The sequence below is a fragment of the Crocuta crocuta genome, unplaced genomic scaffold (genome assembly GCF_008692635.1).
Source record: "Crocuta crocuta isolate KB4526 unplaced genomic scaffold, BGI_CrCroc_1.0 scaffold455, whole genome shotgun sequence".
NCBI lineage: Eukaryota > Metazoa > Chordata > Mammalia > Carnivora > Hyaenidae > Crocuta > Crocuta crocuta.
In genome coordinates this window covers 816,353-827,858 of record NW_027529531.1, presented here as the reverse complement: position 1 = coordinate 827,858, position 11,506 = coordinate 816,353, and the positions used below count along the sequence as shown (strand labels likewise).

Sequence of the window (11,506 nt, the reverse complement as noted above, 5' to 3'; positions counted from 1 at the left end):
GAGTTCACACTGGATAGGGTGGCCGTCATGACTCAGTGTCCTTAGAAGACGAGGGGAATCTGGACACAGGCTCACAGAGAGGAGAAGGCCATGTGCAGACACAGAAACATGCATGGAGAGCACATGATACTGTGGAGACAAGCAACGGGAGTTTCACTGTCATGGGCCAAGGAACTCCAAGGATTGTTGGCGACGGCCAGAAGTGAAAGAGGCAGGGAAGGAGCCTCCCTTAGAGGCCTCAGAGGGAGCAGAGTTCTGCCACCATTTTGATTTAGAACTTCCAGCCTCCAGACCCATGAAAGAACAGTCCCCTGTTGTTACAAGTCGCCTCGGTTGCGGCACTCTGTTACGGTGGCCCCGGGCAACCGAGGAGATGTCTTCGGCGGTAGTTGATGACCACGCGGACAGCTCCACCACGCCATCCTCCAGTTTACCACACTGGCCACTAGCACGCCTGCCATTTCACCACCACCGCCGGGCCTTGTGCGTGACGTCTTCCCCATCGGGAGGAAGGTGCGGACCTTCTCTTCTCACGCGGCCTCACCTCTGACTTTTCAGTGTGGTTACAGGCTCCACCTGAAACGCAGGAGAAGGGTTTAAGAGTAAATATCGCAGAATCAAACCCCTCATTTTTGGTGAAAGTACATCCTGTGTGGGGGATGCTTCAGGTAGTTGTTGAAGGCACTTTCTGATCCTGTTAACCACAAATCACTGGGTCACCTCCAGCATTTAACTAGTATAGAGATCACAGCCTACATAACTCTTTGATTTATTTAGTGATCAGGAGGTATTTTTTTTTAAATGTTTGTTTTACTTTTGAAAGAGAGAGACAGAGTGCAAGTGGGGAGTGGGGGTCAGAGGAAGAGAGAGAGAGAGAGAGATTGAGAGAGAGAATCTGAAGCAGCTCCAGGCTCTGAACTGTCAGCACAGAGCCCGATGCAGGGCTCGAACCTACAAACTGCAAGATCATGACCCAAGCCGAAGTCTGATGCTCAACCGAATGAGCCACTCCGGTGCCCCATAGTGAAGTGTTAATGCTTAATGTTAGATGTTTTAGGGGTGCCTGAGTGGCTCAGTCGGTTAAGCTTCCCAACTTTGGCTCAGGTTATGCTCTCACAGTTCGAGGGTTCAAGCCCCGTGTGGGGCTCTATGTTGACAGCTCAGAGCCTGGAACTGCTTCTGATTCTGTGTCTCCCTCTCTCTCTCTGCCCTTCTCTCACTCACGATCTCTTCTCTCAAAAATACATAAACATAAGTTTTTTTTTTAAATGTTAGATGTTTTATTTGTTTTCTTTTTTAATTTGGGGAAAGGAGGTCTTTATGGGTGTTTCAACAAATATGTTTTAAATTTTTTTCCCAAGTGTGGAGCTATTTTAGTGATCTAAGGTCATTTGGGAAACTAGCCCAAAACTCAGTGACTGAAACCAGTAGCCATCGGTTTGCATGATCCTTTTATTTTTTAAAAAAATTTTCAATGTGTATTTATTTTTGAGAGATCAGGTAGGGGAAGAGAGAGGGAGACCAAGGATCCAAAGCAGGGTCTGCACTGTCAGCACAGAGCCCAGTGCGGGTCTCAAACCCACAGACCGTGAGATTCTGATGCTTACCTGACTGAGCCCTCCAGGCGCCCTGCTTGGGGTCTGATTCTGCCGTGTGGGCTGGGCTCTGCCCGTGTCACTCGGTGTTACTCCTGGCAGGAGGAAGTCTCCGCTTACATATCCGGTGCTTCTGCTGAATGGCTGTCGTGGCTGGTGGCTGCCCAGATTGGTGTCTCCCTGCGGCCTCTCCGGCAGGGCAGCCGTACCTCTTAACAGGGTGTCAGATGTCAGTCACATTTTCGGGAGCAGCTGAAGAAAGCTTGGAGCGCATCCAGCCACTCGGTTGTATTCGTGGCCGGCGTGGATCCTTGCAGCGCACGTCGGGCGGTCTGGTGGTGAGCACCGTACGACCCGCCTTGAATCAAGACTTCGCGTCCGCCGGTCTTTGAACCCAGATGAGACTTTGGGAGATGACCTAGTTTACTAAGCCAGAGGCACCGTAGCCATTCTCTGTGTTGTAATCAACTCAGAATTGCTTTCTGAGGAAAACCTGGACTCTCTTCGATGCCCCAGAGCCCCTGCCTGTGAGGGGAAATGGCCCTTGAGCGTCCCGTGGTGGCACCCGTTGTGCGTATTGCCCGATGGGCATGGAGTCTGTCAGTTCCTCCTGCCAGACTATCAGAGAGCTGTGGGTCTGGGCTGTGTCATTTTGACCCAAAATAGAAGTTGTTTTACCCAGATGTGCTCTGGTCGTTGTGCCTCAGGGCTATTGGAAGGGAAGCTGTTTCCATTCAAGCTTCTCTTAATGTAGAGATGTTGTCAAGGACACTTTTCACTACATCATGAAGAATCACCTGGAGACAAATATGTCAGAGTTCTGTTAAATTAGCCCGTGCTTCTCTGGAGCAATTAATTATTTTTAATATTTAGTTAGTTTTTATTTTTGAGAGAGAGAGAGACAGAGACAGAGCAGGAGCAGAGGAGGAGCAGAGAGAGAGGGAGACACAGAATCCGAAGCAGCTCCAGGCTCTGAGCTGTCAGCACAGAGCCCAATGTGGGGTTCGAACTTACGAACCATGAGATCATGACCTGAGCCAAAGTCAGATGCTTAACTGACTGAGCTACTCAGGCACCCCTGGAACAATTAATTTAAAAAAAAATTTCTTTGCAATGTCACCCAGGCAACTGATTGTGTCTTCCTCTTTCTGTTGGCTGGTTGGAAGTACAGAGCCAATTTTAAGTGTTCAGCAGCTTATAGTACGTATTTTGAAGACCAATCTCACTCCTGTCTTTAATGTTTTCTGTCCTGTTGTCCTCTGTCCTCAAAAATTTTTTAAGCTTATTTACTTATTTTGAGGGGGGGTGGGTAGGTGAGGAGCAGAAAGAGAGAGAGGGAGTGAGAGAATCCCAAGCAGATTTCACAATGTGAGTGCAGAGCCTAATACAGGGCTCAAATCCATGAACCCATCATGAGATCATGACTTGAGCTGAAATCAAGAGTCTGATGCCCAATTGACTGAGCCACTCAGGTGCCCCTGCCCTTAAATTCTTATTCTTTATTTCCAGCTATATATATATATATTTTTTTTCTTTGTCATTTTATTCTCATAACGTCCAGTCCTGTTTCTTAGATGTGGTAAGTGCTTTGTTATATGTGTTCATTGCCCCCAAAAAGTTCAGTCCCCACCCCCCTTTGGTGTGTTATGAAAGATGCTCTTCTGCCAAACATGTTCATCTCCTACTTGGCTGCAAGAAAATGTCTCTTTCTTTCTTTTTTAAAATATAGTTTATTGTCAAATTTGTTCCCATATAACACCCAGTGCTCATCCCAACAGGTGTCCTTCATGCCCATCACCCCCCTTCCCCTCTCCCCCATCCCATCTGCCCTCAGTTTGTTCTCAGTATTTAAGCCTCTTATGGTTTGCCTCCCACCCTCTCCATAACTATTTTCCCCCTTCCCCTCCCCCATGGTCTTCTGTTAAGTTTCTCTTGATCCACATATGAGTGAAAACATATGGTATCTGTCCTTCTCTGCCTGACTTATTAAGGAAATTTCCAATTGCTTTTCAAGTCTCAGTTCAAAGATGATAGATAACCTTTCTGAAGCTTGGCGACATTTTCAGGAAGACTTAGATCATCTTTCTCCTGTGTTCCCATAGATGTCATCCCACACCTTCCAAGCCTAAATGTCTGACCAAGAAGTTATTGCACAACCAATATTGTTGAATGACCACGTGATCCTAATGTTTCTTGACTTTCATTTGGGTGTGATCTATTTCTCACATAACTGGTGCGAGTGTCCCCAACGGTCCCACAGTGCCAGAGACATCCCAGGCTATGTCCACATCGATGTTGGCACTCCACACAAGGCCCTGTGCTTACTCAATAAGCCAGTATGTGGGGACCATGATCTCATGGTCTGTGAGTTCGAGCCCTGTGTCAGGCTCTGTGCCTGCTTCGGATTCTGGGTCTCCCTCTCTCTCTGCCCCTCCCCGACTCACGCTCTGTCTCTCTTGGTCTTTCAAAAATAAATAAATGTTTAAAAAGATTTTTAAAAATAAGCCAATAATGTTCTGTGATATTTGCTTTGTAGACCCTGAAAGTTGTTAGCCAAATTACCACACAAAATCTTTAAAACTGTGCCTATTATAATAGGAATTAATGGCAACTCTCAGTGAAATGTGTCTAGATTTCTGGCTTAGCACATTGTTCTCGGCTGTGTGGACGCCTTCAGCACAATAATAACTTGTTGATAGCCCTGCCCTGAGTTTCCTGAGAGTTTCAACAGTTGGTTCTGATCTCTTCACGTGTATAAAAGCTGAAATTGTAGAATGTGTGATATTTTTAAGCTAGTTATTTCCACATGGTATTGAAATCTATAGTCCCCAGATTACAACATATGAGTGGAGACCATTTACCCCCCTCCCACATTTAGCTTTTCCTTGGGTTCTCATAAAGAATCAGTTTTCAAATACTGAAGGAGAATAAATCCAGGAAATTGGAAATATTTACAAAATTTGGAGTTACATATGATTCTGATTATTTTAACTACAGAAGTTTGGTTCAGAAAAATCTGTGGAAAAAACTGCTTGGTATTTGAAACTTTTAACATTCACAAATTTATGTATTTATGATTTTAAGAAATATCTTGTTTCACAGCATTTCACGGTGCCACAGGGATGCTTATTAGACATTGCTTAAGAATGCATATCCTATGGGGCACCTGGGTGGCTCTGTTAAGCATCCAACTCTCAATTTTGGCTCAGGTCATGATCTCACTCACGGTCATGGGATCAAACCCTGCATCAGGCTCTGAGCTGGGTGTAGAGCCTGCTTGAGATTCTCTCTCTTCCTTGCTCATGCTTTCTTTCTCTCTCTCTCTCTCTCTCTCAGAAAGAGAAACAAGAAAATAAAAGGAGAGAACATACATTCCATGATCAATCTCTAGAAATAGGAGGGAGTAACCTCAAATAAATGGCTTATTTTTAAAATATTGACATTTGTTGGAGTTTTTATTTTCGTTATTGTTTATTTACTTATTTTTATTTTTTTATTTTTATTTTTTGCAGATTCAGATATCTTCTTTATTGATAATAATGGCATTAATCTCTCAAAAACAAAAATATGGAACGCTTCACGAATTTGCGTATCATCCTTGCGCAGGGGCCATGCTAATCTTCTCTGTATCATTCCAATTTTTAGTATATGTGCTGCCGAAGCGAGCTATTTACTTATTTTTAAACATCTTTGTTCCTGGGCTTCTGTTCCTCATCACAGCTTTTTTTTTTTTTAAGTTTATTTATTTATTTTGAGAGAGCGACAGCAGAGGAGGGGCCAAGAGAGAGGGAGAAAGAGAGAATCCCAAGCTGACAGCGCAGAGCCAGATGTGGGGCTCAAACTCACAAACCGCGAGATCTGGATCTGAGCCAAAATCAAGAGTCAGAAGCTTAACCATCTGAGCCATCCAGGCGCCTCTTGTTGGAATTTTAAGTTTGTGTCAAAATGCTGAAAATTCTGTGTCTGAAGTACATCTAGAAGAGGATGTAAACCGTCCCTGTGGAAAGCTACTACTTCACCAGGAATGGGGTGGAGAACTCGCGGATTTGATCATTTGGTGGGAAAGGACCAGAGAGAGCCCCTGGGGACCCGCGCTCACCCGGCTTTGATGACCTGTCGGGAGGGGTTCCTCCCTCTGTTCATCTTTAATTCAGAAAGTGGGATAGATATTTCCTCAGCTTCAGGGATGCTGCCTGTGGTTCTGGCTCAACAAAGAAAAGTGTAAAAGGTGGTTACAAGTCTGTGGCATCATCACCTGCGACCCCGGCCACTCAGCCCCTTCATTCAAGGGATGGCTTAGGTGCATGCGGACTGACCTTCAGGGCTCGGCAATATTACCTCTATTAGTGCTAGCCACTCGCCCTCGCCCATCAGGCACCAGTTATGAGTCCCCTGAATGAAAGGAAACTGTCAGCATGTGTTAACACTTGTTCTGAGTTTAAAATGTCCCTTGACTAACAGTAGGTATTTCTCCATTTGTAGATAAAGATGTAGAGAAAGAAGAAAACTCAAAAGAATTCTGGGTGGGAGATTCTTGGTCCGATTCCTTTCTGGGCACTTACTTATGAACCCTGTAACAGATGGCTTTGTTTCCCTTTCTTTGGGGAATAAAATGGAATTTTAAAAGTATATCCATATCCATTAAGGCAATTAGACCAGGATCTGAGTGTTCTTCCTAAAACAGTAACTCATACGCCATGTAATAAGGGAAGAAAATGCACATGCTGGCGAAGTTCTGGTGAGATGTCTGCCTTTGTTCTTGCTGGCTGCGCTCCTGCCTAGCGCCTGAGCCTCACCTCAGCCCACTGATTGTGCCGCAGCCGTGACCCTCTGAAGCAGTGATCTGGTGGTCCCTTGAGCGGTGGCCTGTGGCTGTAGAAAAATGCTTGTCCATTTATCTCTGGGCCACTTCACGTAGCCAAGCTCATCACCAGTTAAATAGAGGGCAGAAAACAGAGCCAGAATGTTTTGAATATTCAAAGAGCATCCTTTCACATCTCTCTCTCTCTCTCTCTGTTTTATTTATTTTTTAGAGAGGGGGCAGAAAGAGAGGGAGACACAGAATCCTAATCAGACTCCAGGCTCTGAGCTGTTAGAACAGAGCCCGGTGTGATGTTAGAACCCACAAACCATGAGACCATGACCTGAAGATCATGAGCCAAAGTCTGATGCACAACCACCTGAGCCACTCAGGTGCGCCCCCTTCACATCTCTTAAGGTACAAGGGGGAATAAAGTGTTTGAATGTTTCCAAGTGACAGGATTGACCATGCAGAGCCAGGTTCCGACGAAGCAAACCGTGAACGCCTGAAGGCAAGTCAATGAAATCAGATCAAATTCAAGTTGGATCAGACCAGCCAATCAAAGAAACGGCACATGGAAGGAGAGAATTCAGGTAAGATTACTATGTTTCATACCAGCCAAAGGGATCTAACTAACAAACAAACCCCCCAAAACTATGGGCAAACAAAACACTTGCGATTTCATCTGACACCGGGCAAACATTCCCAGTAATATGTTCACTATTGGGACACCATGAGTCGATCTCACCTGTTCTAACGATGACCGAGGTTTTTCCTGGTCTTTGGCTGCCGCCAGCGATTTATGATACACAAAATAACTGGTGTGTGTGTGCTCAAGCGTAACGCTTCCTTTTTCCCCTAAATTGTCAACACTGTGTTTTGATCAACATCGACTCTAGAAAGATGAGGGCAGAAATTGGTTCTCAGAAAATACATCTTTTCCTCTTCAGTGGTGACACGCGTGGCCAAATGTCTTATGTTCATATATCAGTAGGTTATTTTGATCTCAGTGTTTAACCATAAACAAACATGAATAAAAGCCTTTCATACATTCCCCACTTGGATTTTGCCTCTATTATGATTTGCTATATTCCTGTCAATCGTAGGATATTCTCTGTCTTTTAACAGGACTATATTATTCTAACAAAATGATACTAGGCAAATTCTCCTTCAAGTCAAGCATCTTGTTAAAAAAATCTCTTTTGAAAACTTGTATAGGCCACGCAGTCTTTAAAGCAGTCAATGTGGTGAAGACAAAGGCAGGCCAAGGAGATGTTGTAGATCGAAGGAAGGGAGGCAAGAAGACAACACAGAAGCAACACAGGGGTCCTGGATGATAACCCGAATCACAGTTGGATTACTGTGTCTGTTTCTCTGTAAATAACCTTTTATGGAACACCTGGCATAATTTTAAAAAGGTTTGGAATTGTAGATGTTAGTAGCATATCAAGGTTAGTTCCTGATTTTATTTATTGCATTGTGGTTGGATAAGAGCAAGTTCTTGTTTTGAAGGAATGTGCACAGAAGTATTCGTGAATAAAAGTGGCATTCTGTCTGTGGCATTGTGTTCGTAGCTGTGGGTGGAATTCTAAAGGCAAGGGCAATCAAGAAAACAGGACAAAACATGCAAATGCGTGCTGTTAGTATTGCTATATGATCATAGAGAAGAGGTCAAGGAAATTATAAGCATGCGTCCTGCCCGGTTCTATAATAATAAATGGGGAAGTTCAGTTGGAATATCAAATAGGACTCTCAAGAATCAGAAAGTGTACCCATTATTAAGCTTTACTGCTGACTCAACAGGTACAGGCAATTCTGAGACGCTGGTTAATCAAGGGGAAGGCTAGGTCACCAGTGCAACTCCCAGGGTCCTGCTTGAAAGATCTATCCTGTGAGGCTCCTGGTCAGGCGTGCAGGGCACGGCTCCCCCAAAAGGGGGCATTTCAATCATAAAATAGCTCTACTTGAGCTACATATTCTACTAATTATATATTTGATATTGACATTTTCCAGAGGCTCATGGGATATAAATTGGTCAATACTGAGGTCATGTATCACATGCAACCGAGACAGACCATGTATAGCCTGCTAAAAGCTCTCAATAGATAAGACCTCTTACCTTTCTGCTCGTAAATCTCATGAAGAAGTCTGATGAGCATGTTACCAAGGAGCTTTGAATAGGTCATTTGTTTTCTTTTTCCCTTGTCTCCTCAAGTCCTCTAGAGAGAGAATGCATTATGGAGCCCAACATGCCTTTTCCTTCCCTAGACACACAGGTCCCTCGTCTGTCTGGGGGCATCTTGGTTTTAGGTCTGTCTTGGCATCTGTGTGGTTAGCACCCATTTTAAATCTTAGAAGTGCTCCACTTTGAGAAGTACATTGCATGGCCATCATACTTACAACCAATCACAGAAGTCTTTTAAAAGGCACCAGGTTTAGGGAGTTTTATGCAAATAATTTCAAAACTTTGAAGATAATGATTGTGGATTATATACTATTCCAAGACATAGTATATATAATGGAAAGCTTTTTGATTGTTTTATATAACAAGAATAACCCTGATATTTGGCAGGATAAATGCTGTACAGATGAAGATTACTACAGATCAATGTAAGTTTATTAGCTCTTGCAGCGTGGCCAAAACAGGGAGTGATTAATAAAATTTAAAAATTTGGGGGCGCCTGGGTGGCTCAGTCAGTTAAGTGTCTGACTCTTGATTTCAGCTCAGGTCGTGATCCCAGAGTTGTAGGATCGAGCCTCACATCGGGCTGTGCTAAGCATGGAGCCTGCTTAAGATTCCTTCTCTTTTTCTGCCCCTCCCCTGTTCCTGTGCTCTCTCTCTCTCTCTCTCTCTCTCCCTCAAAATACATAAATAAACATTTTGAAAAATCTGTTTCTGGGGCACCTGGGTGGATCAGTCGGTTGAGTGTTCGACTTCAGCTCAGGTCATGATCTTGTGGTCTGTGAGTTTGAGCCCCGCATCAAGCTCTGTGCTGACAGCTCAGACCTGGAACCTGCTTCAGACTCTGTGTGTCTCTCTCTGCCCCTTCCCCATTCAGTCTCTCTCTCTCTCTTAAAAAATAAATAAACATTAAAATTTCTTTAAAAAATCTGTTTTTGTTTCTGTTATTTGCCTCTAATTTCTATCCGTGTTAGCTTTATCCTAGGGCAGCATCATATATATATTACATAAAACATATGCTATATATTATATGTTACATATTTTATATGTATTATATCATATATATATTTCATATGTATCAGTTACTTAAAGCATACTTGTGAGAGAAAACATTTTTTTCTGAAAACCATCCATTTCAATGTTTCTTTTCATGTTAATAACACAACTTCAGGTTGAACTTTCCGAAGTTTCCTTATTGCAATGGATGTACATGTAAATGGGTGGTAAACGCAGGGAAGGTTGACAAGCACTCTGGAATCTTCATCAAATAGAGTTTCGATAGCAGCCCCTCTCATTAGTCGTTCCGCTCCTCTGTGTGCTTATCCCCTGGGCCTGAGATGTGCCTCACAAGCCAGTGGGGCCCCGGCTGTGTAGCAGGGCCCTGCTTTCCCTAGGAAGCTGTGCTGGGGCCCCCAACGAGCAGTCACCCCAGTGCCTTGCTTTATCTCTGCTCACACGGCTCCTTCTGCTCCCTCCCAGCTCTCTCCATCTTGCCTCTCCCTGTGCTCTGGCTCTGCGTCTGCCCACTGCCTTCCTCTGCCCCGTATTTATATTCTCTCAGTGGAGGCCCCTTTGGATAATTTCGCCCCAAACCCTGTAGGAGGCGACTGCCCTTGGTCTGCTCGGTTGTGGCAGGTAGGTGGGCTGCATGGTGTAAAGCATGGTTTTTCAGATTTTTGAATAGCATTGCCACTCACTCGTGATTAAAATTGTTTAACGTTTTATTTATTTCTGAGAGAGAAAGAGACAGCATGAGCAGGGGAGGGTCAGAGAGAGGAAGACACAGAATCTGAAACAGCCTCCAGACTCTGAGCTGTCAGCACAGAGCCCCACGCAGGGCTCAAACCCACAAAACATGAGATCGTGACCTGAGCCGAAGTCAGACGCTTAACCGACTGAGCCACCCAGGCGCCCCGCACTCACTTGTGATTAAAGATAGGCCCCCTTTGCTGCAACCTGATGCCACGTGGGAAGGCTAGGAGTCAGTTCTGCCCCACCCTGTGTGTATTAACAGGCAGACCCCAAGGCCAACATACAGCTTTTTGTGGCCTTTAGTGGAATCCTCTCTATGTGTCCTCAGGTATAAGTGGTGAGCCCCAAAGTACCCCGTGTCAGGGTCAGTCTTCTTGGATGAAGCAGGCAACCACTGTCCTTAGTCCTTACAAGGTGGACAGGATCGAGAGCCCTGCTCCAAGTGTATTAGTTCTAACCAGTTTTTAACACCTGTCTGTACAAGGGCCGGAGAAACTGTAAAACTTTCCGATACGACTGCATTTGTTGAAAACAATTTCTTTCACCAAGGAAAATTTGCAAATTCAAGAAAGTTCTGCAGCAGATTGAAGTAATAGTGCCTCAAAATCTTGTTACAGCCACCTGTGAAGGGTAGATTTCTGATTAGCTAACTACTCACTTAGTTCCCTTAGGCTTTAGGTTAAAATCAACTTGTATGCACATCCATTCGCCACTCCTTATTTTGAAGTAGTGAAAAGTTTGCTATGTGTGGGGATCTGTGGGCTGGCTGACATATCTGTAGCTGCTTCTAACATCCTTAGGAAAAGGGAAGGGTGAGGGGTGGCTGGGCGGCTCAGTCGGTTAGGTGTCCAACTTTGGCTCAGGTCATGATCTCACAGTCCGTGAGTTCGAGCCCTGCATTGGATTCTGTGCTGACAGCTCAGAGCCTGGAGTCTGCTTCCAGTTCTAACTCCCTCTCTCTGCCCTTCCCCTGCTTGCTCTCTGTCTCTCTGTCTCTCAAAAATAAATAAACATTTAAAAAATTAAAAACAAAGAGAAAAGAGAAGGGTGGTAATTTAAGAATTTCCATCATACATAATCCCCTCCAAGACAGAAATGAAATTAGCAAGATGTGGTTTATTACTGAACTCAATGTGTGGATGGACACGTGCATGAATCACACAGGAAAGAATGGCC

At 44.4% G+C, this 11,506-nt stretch overlaps 1 non-coding gene across 1 annotated transcript; it reads right to left on the bottom strand.

Moving 5' to 3' along the window:
• Positions 1-5,156: 5,156 nt before the first annotated feature.
• On the bottom strand, positions 5,157-5,262 carry LOC144229216 (U6 spliceosomal RNA). The gene has a single exon (XR_013334401.1). It is a non-coding gene; the product is annotated as a U6 spliceosomal RNA (small nuclear RNA).
• Positions 5,263-11,506: the final 6,244 nt, after the last annotated feature.